The following is a 21,364-nucleotide window of genomic DNA, read 5'->3' on the forward strand; positions in this document are numbered from 1 at the left end:
AGGGGGAGAACCCAACAAAAAGAAAAAGTCATGGCAATGACAAGTCAATACGTTTCAGTTATAACCATCAATGTTAATGGTCTCAATTCACCAATCAAAAGAAATAGACTGGCAGAATGGGTCAAGAAGCAAAATCCAACAATATGTTGCATACAAGAAACACACTTAATTCCAAAGTAAACTCATAGACTGAAAGTGAAAGGGTGGAAAACAATACTCCATGTGACAGGAACCTGAAAAAAACCAGGAGTAACTATCCTCTTTGCAGATGAAATGGATTTCAAACCAACACTGATTAAGAGAGACAAAGAAGGACACTACATCCTTGTAAAGGGAACAATCCAACAGGAAGAGATGACAATCCTAAGTATCAATGCACCAAACACTAGTGCACCCAACTATATAAAACAAATACTAATGGACATGAAAAGTCATATATGCACTAATACAATTGTAGTGGGGGACCTCAACACCCCACGGTCACAAATAGTTAGATCAACTAGACTAAAAACAAGTAATGAAATACTAGAACTCAATCGAACTCTTGAACAAATGAACTTAACAGATGTTTACAGAGTCTTCCACCCCACAAAATCAAAATACACATTCTTCTCAGCTGCACATGGATCATTCTCAAAAATAGACCACATACTCACACATAGAACATGTTTAAGTAAGTGCAAAGGAATTGAAGTTATCCCCTGTATATTATCAGACCATAGTGCGATGAAATTGGAGATCCATAGCAAAAGAAACTCAAAAAATTTCATATACACGTGGAAATTGAACAACACACTTCTGAATAACCAATGGGTCACAGAGGAGATAAAAGAAGAAATCAGACAGTTCCTTCAATTAAATGACAATGACAATACAACATATCGGAATCTATGGGACACAATGAAAGCAGTCTTACGAGGGAAATTCATAGCAATGAATAGGCATGTTAGGAAAACAGAACAAGCCCAATTAAACAACCTGATGCTGAACCTCAAGCTTCTAGAAAAAGAAGAGCAGGACAACCCCAAAGCTCATACAAGGGAGGAAATTATAAAGATCACAGCAGAAATCTCCTCTTCTACACTGCTTCCTACCATCACCAGCCCGTCTGAGTGGCCGCCTTTAGGGTGAGATGTCAAGCTGCAAGAGGGAATTTTACATTTTACTTTCTATATTATCTACTTACATATTGACTGAGTTAAGTAGATGATGTTGGCAATTGGAGGTAAGCTAATCATTTATATGTAGAATTCATTGATAGATTGCTCCACTGATCTGTCCACCCGCCCTAACACCCATGCCCTCTCTCCACCTCTAGTGCCGCAACTGTAGCCTCAGCCATGGTTCTTCTCTCCTGAATTACTCCCACAAGCGCTCACTTGGTCTTACTTGGTCTTCCCAGGCCATTGTCTGTTCTGCACTGTATCCTCAGAGCCTCTTCCAATTCCTGGGACGTGTTGACTGAATAGCTGAGACTGAAGTCTCCTCTAATCTCTATTTTCACTCTTTGGTCCCCATGATAGTTAGATTATTCTCATTAGACACTAACTTGCTGTCACTCTTGCCCACACACTCCAGTGATGGCACCAAGTTCAAGGCTCAGTTAAAGCACTCTGCTGGGGGTGTTGAGAGCTTCAAGCCAGAAGGCTTCTTCTGAGTTTTGTATGTTGGAGCATAGATGCATTTAGACTCTAATAGTTTGGCAGTGCATGCCTGTAATTCTGTAATTCCAGCACTCATGAGGCTGAGGCAAGAGGATTGCTGCAAGTTCCAGGCCAGCTTGGGCTACATAGTGAGTTCAAGGCCAGCCTGAATTACACAGTGAGACACTGTCTAAAAAAAAAAAAAAAGGAGGAGGAGAAGGAGGAAGAAGAATATGCTATCTAATATTCTTCGCACTCTACGTCCTGGTGGCTTATGTAATACTGAAGGCTGGCTGAGTTATTACCTTGATCTTGGAGTCTGTCCCAAGACTGAAGGGAAAGTGGAAGGTTATCAGTAGCAAAAGTGAAGGAGCGAAGGGCTGGCTGTGCCCTCCCAGGTCAAGGAAGTTCTGTGCTTTGGACTGGAGCCTGATAACTTTTGCTCAGTCATTCTTTATCTCTGCCATGTGGCAGTATCTCACAATTGCAGCTCACTGACTCAAGCCTGAGGCCATGGACTCCTCTCTGGTGATGAAGTTCACCTTTTGGCTGTATGTCTGGTCCTAAGCCTTCTGCTGTTGGAGACTCCCAAGTGACACCCGCCTCCTGTGAAAAAGCAAGTTATTCCATCACTTCAGACTTCCTCGTATGGCCTGGCAATAACTAGAGAAGGCACTGTTGTCCTCTCCTGTACAGCTTGGTCACTGAGGCCTTTAGACACCAAGCACTTTGTAGATCCCAGGAGATGTAATTTAAAGCAGCTAAATGTTTTGGTTTGAAATTTTCACATGTCAGAGAAAAATCCTTTTAAGGAAAACATGGAGTAGATCTTTCCCCTTTATCTCCAATGGCTCTTTGTGTATCCCTTTATTGTTTTTCAGAGTCATCTTTACTGAGAGCTGTGCCCATTTTTGGCTGGTTCCCTGGACTTTTCCAGCTGTCTTGAGATTCCACAGCTGTCATTTCTGTCCCCGTAACATTTTCTCACCAGAGCCAACTTACAGCTTCTACCTTCTCATCTGTGTGTGCTTTGGTTATACAGCTCTCTCCCCCTCAGAGTTACAGAGTAGCACCTCTCTGTCTGTTTTCTTTGCCAGGAGAAAGGCAGAATAAGACTGATGGCATTTCAGCTTTGTAAAAAGTCAGCTTGTTGGTGCCCTTATGCCCATATTTCCCTGTGTGATTTCAGTCTTATCGATTTGAGAAGGTATTAGAGCCCACTCTACTGAGATGGGTGGATGGCTTAAAGTCAAGTAAAGAAACCATTGTACGTGGGGTGCTTGGTGTTGAAGCTTGGACACAAACTTCTTCTCCAGTGTCCATCCAAATGCTATCTCAAAGCTCAACATGCTCCTTAGTAGGAGGTCAGGTCCTTCTGTCCCCAGAGTGACTCTGTCCTGGAGGTGAATCCTGTCTCCCAGAGGACTCATAGGGCCAAAGACTTGCTCTGTCTACACTCATCTCAGTGCTAGCAGTGTTCATGGCATCTCTATTTGCCACCAAATATATATTCCCTTTCTGGTTATAGCAAAGCAACTTTTAGGAGATTCATCTCCCTCATTCTCAGCTATGTAATATGGGTGGGATTAGCTTGAGCCAAAAAACATCCTATCTCCTGGTCATAGTGGAGAACTATTCTACTCTGTCAGAACCAAGAAGGTAAGAGAGATGCTTGCCATGTTCATGGACAAGGAAACTTTCCTATTCTGTGTGTGCTGTAAAAAGAGACTACTTTTGTTCCCCTGGATGATACATGCTTTCTGGAACTGCTGCAGCTGTTTTGACATCACGAAGTATCTGGTCCTTCTGGAGTAGATCTCATAGAGATTGAAACTGAGTCTGACACCACAGAGGTCAAATTAGAAATACTGGGAAAAGAGAGGAGGCTTCCAGGCCGAAGTACCACCCCCTCCACCAGGGCACAGGAGGTGAACCGTGGGGGGGCCAGCAATACCCCCCACCCTCCCACCCCTGTCAAAGTGAGAAGACACATAAACAAGTCCCCAAACCAGACTTCCACATCACTGAAAGCAACCCCAAAGGGAAACGAGATGGAACACTCTGATAGGCAACCACCTGGACTCCCTGAGCTGGCAACAAAAGAGGATCTAGAAAAAATAAAATAAGAAATAATTTCTCAGATAACAGCAGAGATTGTGCCCACAGTGCCAGACATGATTAATAAATCTAGAGAAGACACAGATAAAAGAATAGAGGAACTGAGGGACATGATGGAATCCCAACATAGGAAACAAATGGAATCCATAAAACAGATACAAACAGATTTCCAGGAGATTAAAAACTCCATTGAAAGCTTACACAGCAGAATGAGCCAATGTGATGACAGAATTTCAGACATAGGAGATAAGATTGCAATTAGTGACCAGGAAAAGAAAAATTGCTTTAAAATAGTAAGGGACCACGAGAAATCAATCCAGCAGCTACTAGATGATGCAAAGAAGAATTACATAAGACTCATTGGAGTAAATGAAGAAACAGGAGACAGTGCAGATGACATAAAAAAAACTGTTCACAGAAGTGATGGCAGAAAACTTCCCAAGGAGGGGAAAAGAACTTGACATACAGATAGATACGGGAGGCATATAGGACTCCAATTAGCCTTGATCAAAAAAAAAATCTACACATAGGCATATAATTGTTAAGATTTCATAAACCCAACAGAAGACAAAATTCTACAAGCAGTTAGAGCAAAGGAACAAATCACATACAATGGAAAGCCCATCAGAATCACAGCAGACTTCTCAATGCAAGCCCTCAAGGTAAGAAGAGCTTGGAGTGATGTATTTCAAGCCCTAAAGGAAAACAGCCTCCAACCCTGCAAAACTATCTTTCAAAATTGATGGTGAAATAAGATACTTTCATGACAAAGAGCACTTTAGGAACTTCATGAATACCAAACCAGCACTCCAAAAAATTTTAGACAAAATCCTAGGAAAAGACGAGGATCACAACCCCAGGAAACCCAGCAGAATTAATCCATTGGGTGCGACAAGAAATTAAAGACAAAGGGGGAGAATCCAACAAAAAGAAAAAGTCATGACAATGATAAGTCAATACATATCTGTATTTGCTATTTATCATCTTCTTATGTCTACTTTTTAATTGGATTGTCCATTAATGAGCTGTAAGAGTTTTATATATATTCTGGTCTTAGGTTATATGTATTATAAATATGGTCTGTTTCTTAATGATGTCATTTAAAGTTCTAAATTTTGATGGAATCTCATTTATCAATTTCTTTCTTTTATACATCATGTTTTGTGTATTCTAGGAAATTCTTGCCTAGGATGAATATTTTCCCTCATAATTTCTTCTTAAAGTTTTATAGTTTTAGTCTTTCATATTTAGGTTCATAGATCCTTTCAACTTGTTTTTATGTATGGAAATAAAGGGTTGAGGTTAATTTTTTACATAGGGATACCAGGTTGTCTAGTACCATTTGCTGAAAACTATCTTTTTCTCTGCTCTTGAATTGAGTTTATGTTCTATAAAATGTTAATGTTAAATAATCTTTCAAAACTCAGTGGACCATATATGTGTGGTTCTATTTCTAGATTCTCTGTTTCATTCCATTGATCTATATGTCTTTCCTTATGCCAACACTGCCTTGATTACTGTAGCTTTAGAGGAAGTCTTAAAATTAGGTAATAAATGTCTTCCAACACTGTTTTTTTTTTTTCTTTTTACTTTTCTAGGCCCTTTGTACTCCTACATAACTTTTAAATTTCAATATCTAATTCTTCATTTATAGCAAGTATACATAGACCTGAATTTTTATATATACCTTGTGTTTTCTAATCCTGCTAAATTCAAATACAAGTTCTAGGGGCTCCTAGAAGATTTCTTAGTATTTTCTCTGTAGATGATCATTTCATCTACATATAAAGATTTTACTTCTACCTTGTCAATCGTATGCTAATTGCTTCTTTTTATTGCCAGACTATTTTGGTTTGGGCCTATGTTTCAAAATTTAATGGACAGATGAAGAGTAGGCATATCTACCCTTGTTCCCCACCTTAGGGAGAAAGCATTGTATCTTTTCCGTTCATATAAGGCATTTTTGCTGGAAGTATGGAGTACATGGCTTATCTGTTGAGAAGGTTCTGGTCTACTTCTAGTCTCCTGATAGCTTTCACCATGAACAGCTGTAGAATTTAGTCCAATACTTTTTCTGCAACTAGTGACAGGATCACATGGCTTTTTCCTTTCCTCTGTTAAAATGATGACTTTTGGGGGTGGATCTTCCAATGCTGAAGCAACACTGCCATCCCTATAATAAAACCACTTTCTACATACTGCCAGATCTGACTTTAATAGTTTGTTTTGTTAAACAAATTTCTATCTATGTTCATACTTTTTTCTTCTATTGTCTTTATCCAGTTTTAAGATTAGCACAATGTTGAGTTCCTAAAATGAGGGTAGAAGTGTTCCCTTTTTTTCTGCTTTAAATGTTTGATATAATTTATCAGTTAAAATGTATATGAGCCTTGTCATATAGGTAAGTTTTCAAGCTAGGAATATACTTTCTTTAATAGGTGCTATTCAAATTTTATATTTCCTCCAGAGTTAGTTTCATTAATTTGTCTTCCAAGGTACTTCTTAGAAGTTGTCAAATTTATTTCAAAAAAGATTTTTGTATATGCTTTCTATATCCTTTTAAATTCTATAAAATCTGTGGTAATGTAGTCTAAATCTTGATATGGTAATTTAAAAAATGTATAATTGATCTTGTGTAATAGGAAGAAAAGGGGTAAAGGAGTATGGGAAGTGGGAGGGGTGGGGAAAGGAAAGAAGGGAAAAGAAAAAATATGAGCAAAGAAAATAATGGAAACAAAGTCTTCGCAAATAGGGAAGGGTGGAGGGGTGAAGGGAGGGCAAGGGAAGGGGGAAAAAAAATAAGAATCAAGATACATCATGTAAAGGTACAAGATCCCAATGATGAAGGTAACTGTATTTTATACATAAAATGTGTTAGTGAACTTAATGAAAAACTAAAGCAATACTTGGAAAATTGGAATCCTTAGAGATACTGGCTGAACTATTGGACCATGTCTCTCTTGAATCTAGATCAATTGCAGGGCTTTTTATTAGATTGGAGGCATAAGGTATTGCTGATAATTTAAGAAGTGTTGACCTATGGGAATGTCATTTTCTTTCACTTCAACCTGACAGTTGAAACTCATTAATTCCCTTGATTGTCTGAGGCAGGCGAATTTTTCATCACTGCAATTCACAGACTTCTAGCTCATACACCCTAGATCTTAGAATCCAGCATGGAGCAAGGAGAGGTACACCCCTAATCTCACTGCTGAGTGCCCAGAGTCTGTCTGTGTGCTGTTGGTGCGCACTCTGTTTCCTTTTACTATAGAAGCTTGGGCAGCACAGAGATGCAAAAGTTTGCTGCAGGAGTGAGGAGCTCTGGCTTCCATGGTGATGCAAAAGAGCATGGGGTCGGCTAAACCAGCCTGTTTTCCAGCAGAGCCAGTCCTGGTGGTCCCCAGGCAGTCAGCCCATCCTGGATGGATGATGATTCTGAGCTCAGGTTATCTGACGGGAGAGAGTTACACAGGAGCTGTGTGGGAGACAGCAGCAGGCTGTGCTGGCAGCTGTGTCTGATGAGGACTGCCTGTCTGTTGCCTTAAGCTTCAGTACAGCCCAGCGTGAATGCCTTTCCCTACAAGATACAAGCACAGGCTTGAGGCTGTTTTTTGATTTTTGTTTGGTTTTGGTTTTAACTGTAAGTTAGTGTTTGGGAATGGCTAGAAGGGATTTGAATGTGACAAGTGAAAACTTTTTTTTTCTCGGTTAGAATACAAAAGATTTAAACTGTTGGGGTTTTTTCCCCCCTGCTCTTGTTGCTCAACTGGTTTCTCTGTCACTAAGTGCACTACAGGCTAAGCTTGAGGTCATAACGAAGTGGAGTTAACACACCATGTTTCACTATTTGCCTTCTGGGGGGAGGAGAAATCACATTAGTGTTTGCATGGAAACTTCTTCAGTGCGGGTTTCCTGTCTATTCATGTGTGCTTTGTGGAGCCTGGCGCGAATCGCAGGGCCAGCGTGAGCCCTGGGCAGTGGGAGGATGTGCTCAGAGGGGCCTTCTGCCATCTTCATCTTTCTGCAGGGATAGGAGCTGGGTCTCCCGCTGAACCATGACTCGTTTCTTAAAGTGTACCAGACTGGAGGTCAGGGGTGGCTGCCAGTGCTTTTCTATTTCCCAATGTGAGAGAATAGCTTTTTCATCATGATACAATGCAACAGTCTGTTGACAACTCTCAGAGCCCAGACCTTTCAAATCCAAGGACTTCTTGTGGCTGTATGCCAGGCTGGGAGACCTGACTCAGCTGTGTTCTTTAGTTAAACATTGTTGCCTTTCTATCTGCCCTACTACTGCTTTATTTCTTTCTATCTGACCCAGATAAAAAGTTTACGTATTCCTTACTGAGCTAAGACATATGAAGACAGTTTAACTTGTTGATATGTACCCTGTTAGGTAATCACTCTCCTTACATAAGCTGAAGTTCAAGTAAAAATTACAGTTTATGCACCCAGTTCCTAAGGGGTACAATGTAGAGAACTCAGTGGGATCTTATTGCAGGAGTCAGATTTGAGCACCTTTCAGCACTTTTTCTGATATGAAAATTGGATTCCCCAGTGCTGTGACTTTTTTTTAATATTCAGATGAAGAAATTATTCTTATTGTAACCTTTTACCTTGGAGGTTGAAGGCAATACTTGGCCTAGCACTGCTTAACTTGCTTTTGATTCTTGCGTGGGCATGAGTAAAGAAGTAGGATCTGCTTCATGCCGTGTGACCCCAAGTGTGCCTGCTTTGAAGGACTGGTCTCAAGTAGAGATTTCATAATGCACAAGATTTGTACTATAATTTTGCATATATATTTTCACTAAGATCAGTTCTTATCTCTATGATAAGTTCATAGAGGTGAACATAAGTTCACCTGTAACAATCAAGAAATAATTGATCGAGCTCCCTTTTGAGGGAAATATGCTAGAAAAGCCTTTTGGAAACTGGTACAATCATGCAGGCTACAGTGGCAACCTGGATCTTAATTTGTTAACAACCACCAGTCACCGGGGGAAAAAACATAACGATAAAGTAGCTAATAAGTAAGAAAACTCATGTTTCATGCCAAGCAGTTAGTTATGTGGGAAACTAATAGGAGGTTGACCTGTATCATCGCCAACATTGCTGGGGAAGTGAAGGGATGAGGGAGTATCTGATGTTGCATTTATTGATTTATATTTCATGTTGTTAGGTGGCAAAGACTCTGGCCCATTGTTTTCACCAGTTCCAAGGTAGGGGGGTCCCTCTCACGGTGGATCTGCTGCAGGATGGCATCTTCGTCCCACTGTTCCAAACACTCTGAATGGCCACACGGGATGCAGGGACAGGCCGAGAGAAGACTCACTGTGATGAGATGGGCTACAGGAAGAGTTTCTAGTAGACAGGACTTTTCTGATCTGTAAGTACAAACTGTAAGTATTGCCATGAGAAATCATTGTCATTATGGATTATATATAAGCTAAATATTAGTAGTGTATTATAATTTGTTAGATGGCCAATATTTTAATTAAATACATTAAGTGTATTATTTAATTGTATTAGTTTGGTAGGGCTGCTATAACAAAGTACCACAAACTAGGTGGCTTAAGCAACAGAAATTTCATTTTTTTAATTTTAATTTTTATTAGTACATATTTGCAGTACATGATGATTACATTCATCATTGGGAGTTGGTACATGTACATAACACATCTTAATTTTTATGTCCCCTTCCCTTTTTCAACTTCCCCCAGAAATTTATTTTCTCACAATTCTAGAGGCTATAAATTTGAGATCAAAGTGTCTACAGGGTTGGTTGCTTCTAAGACTGGGAGTGAGAATCTGCTCCAGGCCTTTGTTCCAGCTTTCAGTGGTGGCTTGCAATCTCTGGAGTTCTTTGATCTGTAGAAGCATCACCTGACCTCCGCCTTCATCTTCACTTGGTATCTCTATGTGTGTGTCTGCATTCAAATTTCCTTTTTTCTATAAGAACAGCAGACATGTTGAATTAGGTGCCCACCCCACTCCAGGATGGCCTCATCATAGCTAATGACTTCTTCAGTTGACTCAATTCCAAATCAGGTAACTTTCTGACATACTGGGACTAGGATGCCAACATGTGGTATTGGGAGAGGGCAACACAGTTTAACCCATAAGAAACACTAAACCCAAAATTAAACCAGATATTCAGGGAGAATGTATCCCAGGGCCTATTTTTAAATTTAATTAAAATTTCAAAGTAGAAAGACACTGTCCCAGAAATTGGTCTTACCATCATTAGGGGAAAGAGAAACAGGTCCTGACTGATGTTTCCCTTCTGAAGAGGCATAGTGACCAGTGAACCAGGCACTGCCAGGATTCTGCTCATGCTCAGAATTCACACATTGCCTTGGAGAACACAGGAGGGAGTTACTGAAGGGCTAGCTCCTGGGGCCACCCAGCTCCCTGTGCTCCTTCTAGGCTTGTGTCATCCTCACAAGAAGTAGATGAATGGAGAGCAAGCGGGTATAAAGAAGTGAAGTCAGAGGTGCAGGACCTCAGCTGCCACACTCCACAGATGGACGGCACTAGAGGCAGAAGAATGGAGTCCAGGACAAAATTTACATGGTTATGTTGTGAAATCTTTTCACCACGATTTGGGTCCATAAAGCATAATTAAGGTAGCCCATAATTCAAGCCACCTTTGCTACACACATCTTACATTTGCAGTCCCTTTTGGCTTCTTGCTCATATCTATGTGCATTTGAGGTGATTTCTATGGAGTAATGTATTACAGAATAAGGCATCCAAATGGCCCCTTTCTAACATCCCTTCATGTACATCAGTGGACAACTCATTGTCTATTTCCTCACATTCCTAGGAAGTGTCACCCACTCTCCTCTGAATTCCTACTGCAGATAACAAGGCTTCTTATCTTTTAGGAATGTCTTACATGCACACTATCAAAGTGTCTCTCACCTTGCCCACCCACAAAGAATGTATCCATTGCTTGTCTTAGTTTGTTTCTGTGCCTATCCAACAGAGCACATCTTAAGGTTAAAGTTTCCTCCATGAACACCTGGTCAGAATGCTGAGATTTACAAAGGTTTCTACACACTGTTTCACACAAACCCATGTCTTGATTGCTTCTCTGTGTGCCTGTAACTGACCTGCAATGAGACTGCTCTTCTTTTGTCCTCTCTGCCCACTCTCAGGGACTGGGTCCCTAAAGAGCCTGTCTGTACAGCACACTGACCACCCCGAAAAGCCTGAAAAGCCAGCAGGAAGTGGAGTCTGATGTGGTTGCTTCATTTTTTACAGATAAAGAAATGGAAATTCAGAAGTTAAGTCACCTACATATGCATGCTTCAATTATATTGAACCCATTTATGAAAGGAGATGTTATAGATTGAACTGTGTTTCCCCAAAATAATATGGTTAACTCTTAACTTGAAGTACCTGAGAATGTGACCTCATTTGGAAAGAGAATTGTTGCTGGGTAATTATTTAAGATGAGATCATACTGAAATAGTGTGGTACCCTGAACCAAAACAACTAGCAACCCCCGCCCCCCCAGACTGGAGTTTGAACCCAAGGCCTCAAGAATGCTAGGCAATCACTGAGCTATATCTCTAGTCCCTAGTGCCCTTTTAGGACGATCACTGCGTGAAGCCAGAGACACCCAGAGAGAAGGCCATATGACATAAAGGAGGAATCGGAAGGATGCAGCCGCCAGGCCAGGAACACCTGGATTTTTTTGAGGCAGGGTCTCACTGTGTAGTTGAGATTGGCCTTGACTAGACTATGTAGCACAGAGTGGCCTTACAGGTGTGCGCCACCAGCCCCTCAGAGCCCAGGAGTGCCTAGACTTGAAGCAACCCACCAGTCATAGGCAGGAGGCTTCTCACCTGCAGGCCTCTGACAGGGCTTAGCCTAAAGGACACTTGATGCCAGACAATCCGCCTCTTGAACTGTGAAAGGTCAGTTTGTGTTGTTTTAAGCAGCACAAGGAAATAAATACAGAAAACAAAGGAGTGTGTGTCCTGAGCCAACTGATCAGGGAGGACTGAGCCGCCCTCATGTTCCTCCACAATTACTGGGTTACTTTGTACCTGTGAACTTTGGCTCCATACCATATTCAGGTATTTAGAAAAATCAAAGGTGTAAATTAGACAAAAATTATCACATGAAGAAAAGTGATTTTAGAGTGTTTTGTTTTATTTGAAAAGTGATAAAATGAACTGCGGATTTTTTTTTCTCCACAATAAGAATGATGCAAATGCTGATACTTTCTGGTAATATGAACTGCCACAGAGAGAACAGCTTATCAAAAAAGAAAGGTGGCCAAGGCCATGTAAACATTCTGTGGCTCTTTCTACAAGTTTGGAAAAGAGGAATTTGGTTTCCTGCAATAAATGGCATCAGCTCATTGATGCCCAAGGAGTCAACTCCCTGGTGGGGTAGCCTTCTTCCAGCTGACCTGTGCCATGGCTCCCAGAGGCTGCTTCCTCACTTCAAAAGGGAGACTGCCTTGCCCCCTTCCCTCTGCCCCTTCCTTTGGATTTTTGTCACCTGCTAAATTGTGCCTCGGCATGTGTCCTTTCTCTTGTACTTATCACTGTATCAAAGCCAGGTTCGTGTAGTTGGGCCATTGGATCCTTTCTCCTCAGGTAAACCTTCTTTAAATATCAAGAGCTAAATGACAGCCACCTACAACCAGAATATGGAAAGTTCTATATAGTTATTCCACCAAGTAAATAACATTTTAAAAAGAGGGAAACTTTTATGGGTTGAAATACTGTTAAGAGATCCATCCATCAAGAATAATGTATAAGCCTTGTTTAGTTTTTTGGTTTTTTGTTTTTTGAAACAGGGTCTCACTATGTAGTTCAGGGTAGTCTTGAATTCACTATGTAGCCCAGGGTGGCCTTGAACTCAAATCAATCCTGCCTCAGCCTTCCGAGTCCTGGGATTACAGGCATGTGCCACCACACCTGGCTGTTTAGTTCTTATTGTAAACAGGTATAAAAAGACATTTTTGAGATAATTGGAGAAAATAAAGGAATAGCTATGTACTTTTAGATGATGTTAGATTGTTACTTCAAATCTGTTGGATATGATAGCTGTAAGAGATGTATATTAAAGTATGTTTATAATTTTTCTTTAAAATTTTCTTTCTAAAAACATAGGGGAGGGCCAGGGATGTAGCTCAGTGGTGCTGTGCCTGCCTAGCAAGCACAGGGTCCTGAGTTCAATTCCAAGTACTGGAAAAAAATAAAAGGGGGGGGGCAAGGCAAAAAAGATGAAATAAGAATAATTAGTGTGACTGCATGTGACTTCTACATGTTTGAAAAAAATATTTGCTTTAATGTTGAATAAAAAGTAAAAGAGCAAGGGGCTGTGTGCTCTCTCGTGCCAAAGCCGCTTCAGCTCCATGCCTAGGAAGGTACACTGTGTGAGGAGCACAGTGAGTGTCTCTGAGGTCATTTGATCCACACGAGAGCAAGTGCAGAACTCAAGTCGATTCCCATGGTCCTACGAGTGTCCCAGAAAGGCACTGTTTTCCAGTGAGCATAACCTCGTGGCTTGCAGCCTTAACCCATAATAAATGTGAAAACTAAGTGAGCTGGGCTGGGATCCAACTTAAAAGCTCTGTCCTGAATGGGGAGCAGCTGCTTTCACGTAGAGCCCTATGGTTCATGGCCTTTTGCACAGTGAGCTGTGGTCCTTTATCTCTTCTGCACCTGTGTTGACTTTCTTCTCTTAGTCTGAACTCTTGGACTCTTTGTCCTAGAAAAAAAACTTAAATCTTGTTTTATAATGCTGGTTCAAAAAATTGACGCTTGGATAGTTCATCTCCATGCTAGAAGTGCACTGATTTGTTTATTGTGTCCAGGGGTCCTTGTGCTCTGTGTCCTCTGAAAGGCCCTGGAAGCCAGTGTGCTGTGGTATCCATGAGCACACATGGTTCTCGGACTGTAATCTTTAGCACTGTTTCCTTTTGAAAGGAGCCAGCACTCCTCAGAGAAGTGGCAAGTTCCAGGGCTAGGATGGTACAGGTCTAGCATGAATATGGAGTACCTTATCATGCTACAAAAGAAGGACTGATTAAAATAAAAAGATGAAGCTTATCAAAAGGACACAGGGGGCCACTTTGAGGGGCTCCAATTGGCTAGTCTGGTACAACTTGAGCATATAAGACAGTAAAGTACAATACTAGCTTATAGTATTGGGAAAAAAATGAATCTTTGAGACCATAATGATAATAAAAAATGAAGTAAAGGAGAGAGAAAGGCAAGCTCTTATTCATAGGTCTGGTAAATGTAAAGGAGTGCAGGAGATGGAAAATCATCTGCAGCCATCACCGAGAGGATTGATTCAGGGAAGAATCACTGAAGGCTGCTAAGTTCAAGGGGAATTTTTGTTTGAAGATCAGGATCTGGGCAAGGTCTTCTAGTGTCTCTCCACAGACTGCTGACTCATTGCAGGGGAGCAGTAGCAATTCAGTGATGCAGTAGAGAAATGCCTTGGCTTGTACTACAAATGAACATCAAGAAAAGGGACTGATGGATCTAGAATGGCTCCATTCTCTGGGAAAGATGAAGCAGCACCTGTGTAGGTTATTGGGTAGGAGGGCAAACAAGTGGGAAGCACCAGGCCAGCCCCAGATGAGGATAGTTCTGTTTGTAGCACTGTGTTGGGGATGAGGAGAGCTATTCTTCAGAAGTGCAATGTCATTAAAGGTAAGCAAAGGCTATGGGAATGTTCCAGAGTAACTGTGACTAAAGAGGCACGACAGATGCAATGCCAAATCTTGCCTTGGTGGTGAAAAACTGTCATTGGGACAACTGACAAAAAGAGAAGAATACCAGTGGTGTATTAGGTACACAGATTTATGTTACAGTCAATGAAGGTGACAGTGGTCCTATAGCCTGTAAGAGGTTATATCTGTTTTAGGGAAACACATTTTAGAGAGAAAAGGTCAGATGTATGTAACTTATTCTCAAATGATTTAGAAAAATTACAAACACGGTGATAGCAAAATTATAAAATAGGAACCACTAGCAAACTAAGGGGCATAGGAATATTTTTGAGCTATTTTTTAGGACTGTTCTGTAAATTTGAAAACTTTTTCAAATTAAAAAGTTAAAAAATATTAAATTCATTTTATGTGGTATACTGTTGTTCTAGGAATTGGAAACACTTGAACTATAAAGGTAATTTTAGCAAGCAACCCAAATTTTCTCTTATATGCTTGAAAGTTTTAAGAATGAATTAGCTTTAGTTTCCTCCTTATGTTTTTTCTACTACATCTGCTGAATGTCAATAAAATGGGCAAATGTTTTTCAATAGATTAGAAAATGCATAGAGCCCAGTTTATATATCAGTCCTGGATTATTAAGAAGTGATATTCCCTTTACTTAGGATTTCTTGCACTTTACAGAATATTGTAAAACAGGCAAATAAAAAACTCACATACTTTTGAAGTGTATTTTATCTTTATATAGTTTATTTGCAAGAGTATTTTCCTAATAACTTCACAGTATGAATGTGCATCTTTTTATTTTTAAACAAATGATGGTGTAACATTTTGACATCCATAAAGACAAATGTAGCCATTTTTCTAAAAAACTATGAGGGACTGATAGCTTGGTCAGTGTGTATTGTAGTTTATAAACATGAAATCTTACAAGGTTTCAGTTTGACAGAAGTGTGATATATGTAACTTGTGCCATGGACCAAAAGGTCACTTTACCCCAGCTTAAAGTGAGTTATGATAGCAGCTTGATGATGATTGAATTGTGTTCCTTTAAGCAAAAAGGAAAAACTTAATATGCTAAATATCTTTAGCCCAAATTGAGCATTTTTCAAAAAAACACTCTACTGTCCTTCATATGTGAAGTCGATGCTACTGATTTGTCAATACCAAATGTTGGGTTAAAGTTCGAGTATTTAAGTATTTATTTATTTATTATCTTGTTGCATCAAAAGATGGTTGCGTTCTAACTTTTGTTACCTTCCAAATTTAAGATGTGTATGCACTGTTATTTACATTGTTCTACAAAACAGGTTAATATTGTGGTGACCTTGCTCCCTCAAACCAGAGAAATAAATGGCTTTCAACGGAAGAAGATTTTAGTGCTTTTATTCTCCTTAAAATAGACATTAAGCTGCTGTTGTAAGGTGTCATTTGCAGCTCTTTAGAATACCTAGAGACAATTTTTTATTTATGAATATTTATACGAAGAAGGAATTCTGTTTAGGTGACTGTTACATATCACTTGAAAATGACATTATTTAGTTAAAGAGCAAATAGCATTTTTTGGTAGTGCCCACACCTCTCTATTGTCAGTGTTTACCTTGTAATCTGTTTTTTTAAAAATTTACTTTGGGGTGATGGTTTTGTCTAAGGTTTTGGATGAGCAGCACTTTAAAACAAATTGGCTTGGTGTTTTTAAGTTAATCATGTTTAATAAATACGTGTTTTTTCCAAAAAAAAAAAAAGAAGTGATAAAATATCAATAGCAAGTCACTTGATAGATTCTGAGCTCATGATGGTAGAATTGGTCTGACTTGTTTGGATTTCTATCATCAGGATCCAGCATGTTGCCTAATTTATAGTATGGATTCAAATATTTGTTGAATAAATATATTAATTATTCTAAACCATGATTGGAAGCTTGTAAGAAGATAACATTTCATTAAAATTCAAAGTAATTAATGAAGTCAGGTGAAAATGATTTTGATATCTGAGATGTGCTTTCTAATGTAAAAACATTGCCCTAGAGATTTCCACTAGCTTTTCTTCTTGGGCTTACCAACAAGGGCTTATGCTAAAAAAGAAAGAAGAAAAAAAGAGCAAAAATTGGATGAAAGCCCAAGCTGTACACATATTTCATGTTCTAAATATTTCCATAAATCATTTAAGTTTCCTGAGCCTTTTGTGCTCTAAATAGAGTCCTCTTTACACTCGTCCCATAAAAATGATTAAGATAATAAAATATTGATTTTCAATATACTTGTGCATGGAAAAATTTAATGCTGTCTTGAGTCTCTAGAAATTGAGAGCACATCCTTAAACAGCTTACCTAGGATTGAATTTGTTGTGAGACAGAACATTAAAATAAAAAAGAAATTAGCAGTGGGAGAGGTTGGTGACTGATATAAACATGAGCTTCAAATGAGGAGGGCATATTTTGGAACTGGGGCTAATTTGGGTCTTGTAAATTCCTGTTCTCACAGCAAGAAAGTCCAAATGAAAGAATTCCATGTGGGAAGAGCAGTATGCCTTATATCCTCATTCATGCATTCACATGTGGAGCAACTACTCAGCAGGTGCTGGGATGCGTTGGGATTGACGTTCATCACTGGAGGTGCAGAGCTGCTAGCACATAGGCCAAGTGGGAGGCAGTTGCAGTAGGGAAGGGAAACCCAGTGGTCCACATGCTGTGGCAAAGGTTTACATGAAATCTTGGAGACTTCAGGATGAAAGGGCATGCAAAGACAGAGTGCACTGGACATGAAGTATTTGAAGTATAACATGCTCTTTCCAAACAAGAGTTATAGTTGGCCAAAGTCAGACCTCTTCTCACGCACACTTTTCACTTGAAGTCCAGCCTGGTACAATTCTAACTGATAGTTGAAACCATCTTGCAACATAGGTGCAATGGTCAGTGGGACTGACCTCTGGGGTCACTTTGGGAAGCAACATGCTGTTGCTTCATTTTAAACCGACTACTGGTAATAAGCACATCTCTTGTTCTTGGCAACCATAAACATCACTGGATTAGGAGCTGGAAACTGGATGTTAAATTTGAATTTTGCCTTTAAATTACTGTGTGATGTTGGGCAGTGAGTCAGGTGGTTTCTTTGTGTTCCAATTTCTTTGTTAAATAATAAATCAGTGATAAACAACATTTTGTTAAGCAAGAGTCACTTTAAAAGAAAATAATGCTAATGGGTTGTCTTAAAAAGAGAAAACCAAGCCGGGCATGGTGTCACACACCTCTAGTCCCAGCACTAGGGAGGCTGAGGCAGGAGGAATGCTTTGAGTTTGAGGCCATCCTGGTCTATATAGTGAGTTCAAGGTCAGCCTGAACTACATAGTGAGACCCTGTCTCAAAAAGCAAACAAGCAAACAAACAAAAAACTCCAAAACAACAACAACAAAAAACAAACAAACCCACCAAAAAACAAAAAACAGGGCTGGGGATGTAGCTCAGTGGCACTGCGCCTGCCTTGCAAGTGCAAGGTCCTGAGTTCAATCCCCAGTACCTCAAAAAACAAACAAAAAAAGATGATAGTTTAAAAAAATAGAAAATTTGGTGATAGTTTATTGCATTCCGATGGCTCATTTATAAACAAGTTCATATCTAAGACCTAGTCCAGCTTTGCAAGTTTGGCTCCCAGTATTTTAACCCCATATGGGAGCTAGAGTTTAATCTTACATCTCTTGAAACCTTTGATGTATCTTGGAAATGACTGTTGTGAAAGAGATGTTTTAAATGTCTTCTATGTTTACCTTTGGGAACTCTTAGCAAGGTACTTAGAGACATCTCAGGGATGGTAGTGTGACGGCAAGTAGGTGAGACGCTCAGCACCCACTGCAACCTTAAACTGAGTGTCCACCTTCTTCTATTTTGTATCCTCAAAAGGACCACTGTGTCCAGAACGCCACATTGGGAATGATGAACCCTTTATCTAACATAAATATTTGCTTGTTTGATTCTTGTGACATCATATTTTTTTCTTTCCTCTTGTTTATTCACATTTAGTAGTCCTATTTACAAGTCATGAAAGTTCATTCACATCATCCTTCAAAGCCACAGCTCTCCACATCAGCTAGAGATAATTTTTTTTTTCAGCACAGCCTGTTTTATGTAGAGTGTTACTCCACAGCAGTTTCTGCTTTCAGATTTCCTCTCCTGTCCCCTGTTCTGCTCTGTACCTTTGTGGGTGATCCTTTCAGGCTCCACTTCCCAAACTCTCTACATAGCTGATTGGCTGATGGGACAATGGTCGGAGACTGGAGAGAGGCAGAGAGGGGAAAAGCCAGGGTTTTCCTCTCTGTTTGGTTTTGTGTCTCAGGCAGTGGCTCCATCTTCTCTCTAGTCCGGGCTTCTGTCAGCTGGGCCTGCTGTGGTGCCCGCTTCCACCAAGTGACCCTGGACTCTGGGCTCCAGGAAGCCTCCCTTCCCTCCCACAAAGGATAGTGTGTCTTCTTCATTGTAACTCTAGTCGTATCTTTGATTTTGTTTTTCTGCTCTTCTGTCCCCTGTATAGCCAATACAAGATTCCTTCTGTTTCAAATACTAAAATGTTCTTCAATTTTCAAATAGGACCCTGACTAACAAATTTTCTGGGATGAGAATTAAAATCAGCATGGGACCAGGGCTGGGGATTTAGCTCAGTGGTGCTGCCGCCTGCCTCGAAAGCTCAAGGTTCCTAGTTCAATCCCCGGTACCAAAAAAAAAAGAAAAAGAAAATCAGCATGGGATCTATAAGACAAGACAAGATTCTGGGACTGGGCTGCCACCTATCTGAGCACATGGTGGTGGCATTCTTGCAGATGAAGGATGGGTTCCAGTCACCTGTGACATGGAGTTGCAACATGATTGCCACATCCTTACTACTGTTACCTGGCTTGAGGTGCTGGCTGGGGTCAAGACTTTGGGAGATTAAATATAGGCAGTATTTGACTGATGTGCCAGCAATGATAATCACAGGATTGGGGAATATCTGATGGTTCTGGCTGGGGAGTTTTTCAGAAAAATAATAGTGAGACCAGAGCCGGAAGTCTTGGTTCAAGGCACAATGTATGCAGAGAACAACCTTAAAAAAATTTTAGCTTATGAAATGAAAAGGCAGGTATAGTTGAGGATCTCTGATCATGTGGATTACAGCAATGGCAACCTTCTAAAACCCTATGTTAGATTCATGGCATTAGTGGGAAGAAGTGGGAACCAGGGTCATGGGAAGGAGACATTTGAGGGAGACTCAACCAAGTCAAAAACCTTGATGCTCTCACTCAAGATTCCTCTTAACCTGTCTTTCTATATTCCTTAATGTCTGAGGAAGGCAGGCTTTTCCTTGTGCAAATATTTTGTGTGTTATTCTCAAGACTACCTAATTGACCCACGGCCTTCACCTCTAGACCTAGAGTCCTAGCATGCTCTGAGGGAGGTTTGGTGGGAGGAGGCATTCCAAGTTTTGCTTCCTGAGCAGGCAGCTTCTTCCACAAACAAGTTTGCTAACTTCTAACCCTGGGCTATATGTGAAGGAATAGATTCACTGAGTATTACACAGAGTAGATCACAATATAGCTTTGGATTGAACCAAGTGAAGCTACTGGTCTGTGTGTAATATTCAAGATGAGAGAGTTAATGCACCAGTGGAAGCATCTGGTGACTTTCACCCATTTCCAGGTTGGATGATTACAGTGTGGGTGCAGTGGTGACTGACAGTCATTGAGCTCACTGGGACTTATGTCCCATCATGGCCCCATACAGGGAAGGCTCTGAAACTTACAGGTATGATGAAATCCTCCTAGAGAGCAGACCTCCTGGTTGTTCAGTTTGTTCAGGAGGGGACACACACAGGTTTGCATTTACCCCAGTTCACAGGTGGTGGCCCAAACTGTCCAGTGTTCATGGATTTTGAAAGAGAAAAATCAGAAATAGATAACTTAGAGGTCTGGAGTGAAGATCTACATGGGACTCTGCTGGAATGGGCACAGAACATGAGGATATTTGTTCCATGTAAGTGCATTCCTTGGGTACCCACTGTGTAGGAGACAGGCAATTCCCAGTGGACAAGGTGATCTTTCCCGTGGAGAGCAGATACTGCAGTGCTTACTCAAGAAGTTGTGGCACTAGACAGGGGGCAACCTACAGGCTTGACAGCATGGACATTATCCTTCTCTTGTCAGTCTTGTTCCCACCATTGCTAAAGGCCCAACCTGCCAACAGCAAGGCCAATACTGAGTCCCAGTACTAAAGGATGCTACTGTCTGTTGGTGGGAAGTGGGCAGTGCTGCCAGAAGCCTAATTGCAACCTGACTCCTTATGCAGCCATTTCTCATTAATGACCAAGTTCCATTCCTGTGACTAGGTTGTTGAATTGCTCGCTAGATGAGGAATTGTGTATAGTATGCACAGAATAAAGAAACGGTCAAAGGATACTCCAACTTGATAACTTGGCTTTTATTTGTGTAACTTAGATGCAGTACTATAAAGTATAAGAGAAAACTATAGCACTGTACTGTACAGTACAATCAACAAAAATTATAATACTATATAAATAAGATGTACTGACAAAAGAGACATTAAGGCTCTATAAATAAGATGCACAGAATTGTACCAAAAAAAAAAAAGACAAGTTGTAAGTCTAAACAGTCATTAAACACATAAGTAGTTAAATGAGGAATTCATCACACCAGGACTGATTCCTCCTGGTTAAAAGGCATATTTTCTGGAATGGTTTTACCTTTACTAGTCCATTTTCTATTGCTAGTAACACATTGCAACAGACTGGGTGGTTTATAAAGAAAAGAAGTTTATTAGGGTTCACAGTTCTGGAGATGCAAGTTTGAGGGTCAATAACTGACAGTGGTCTTGCTGGCATAGTTACAGTGTGGACCAGGGGTCACATGGCAAGAT

The 21,364-nt window shown here is 40.3% G+C and overlaps 1 long non-coding RNA gene across 2 annotated transcripts in view; it reads left to right on the forward strand.

Moving 5' to 3' along the window:
• Positions 1-21,364, forward strand: part of LOC106010817 (uncharacterized) — a 48,316-nt gene continuing 26,952 nt past the window's right edge. The window contains exon 1 of one of the 2 annotated variants that reach the window (XR_015443098.1): positions 1-9,147. This is a non-coding gene — a long non-coding RNA (uncharacterized LOC106010817). The other variant, XR_015443097.1, reaches the window with a different exon arrangement.

Source organism: Heterocephalus glaber, unplaced genomic scaffold (genome assembly GCF_053883595.1).
Source record: "Heterocephalus glaber isolate CG9 unplaced genomic scaffold, H.glaber_assembly_v1.0 deba00000331, whole genome shotgun sequence".
In the NCBI taxonomy this organism is placed as follows: domain Eukaryota; kingdom Metazoa; phylum Chordata; class Mammalia; order Rodentia; family Bathyergidae; genus Heterocephalus; species Heterocephalus glaber.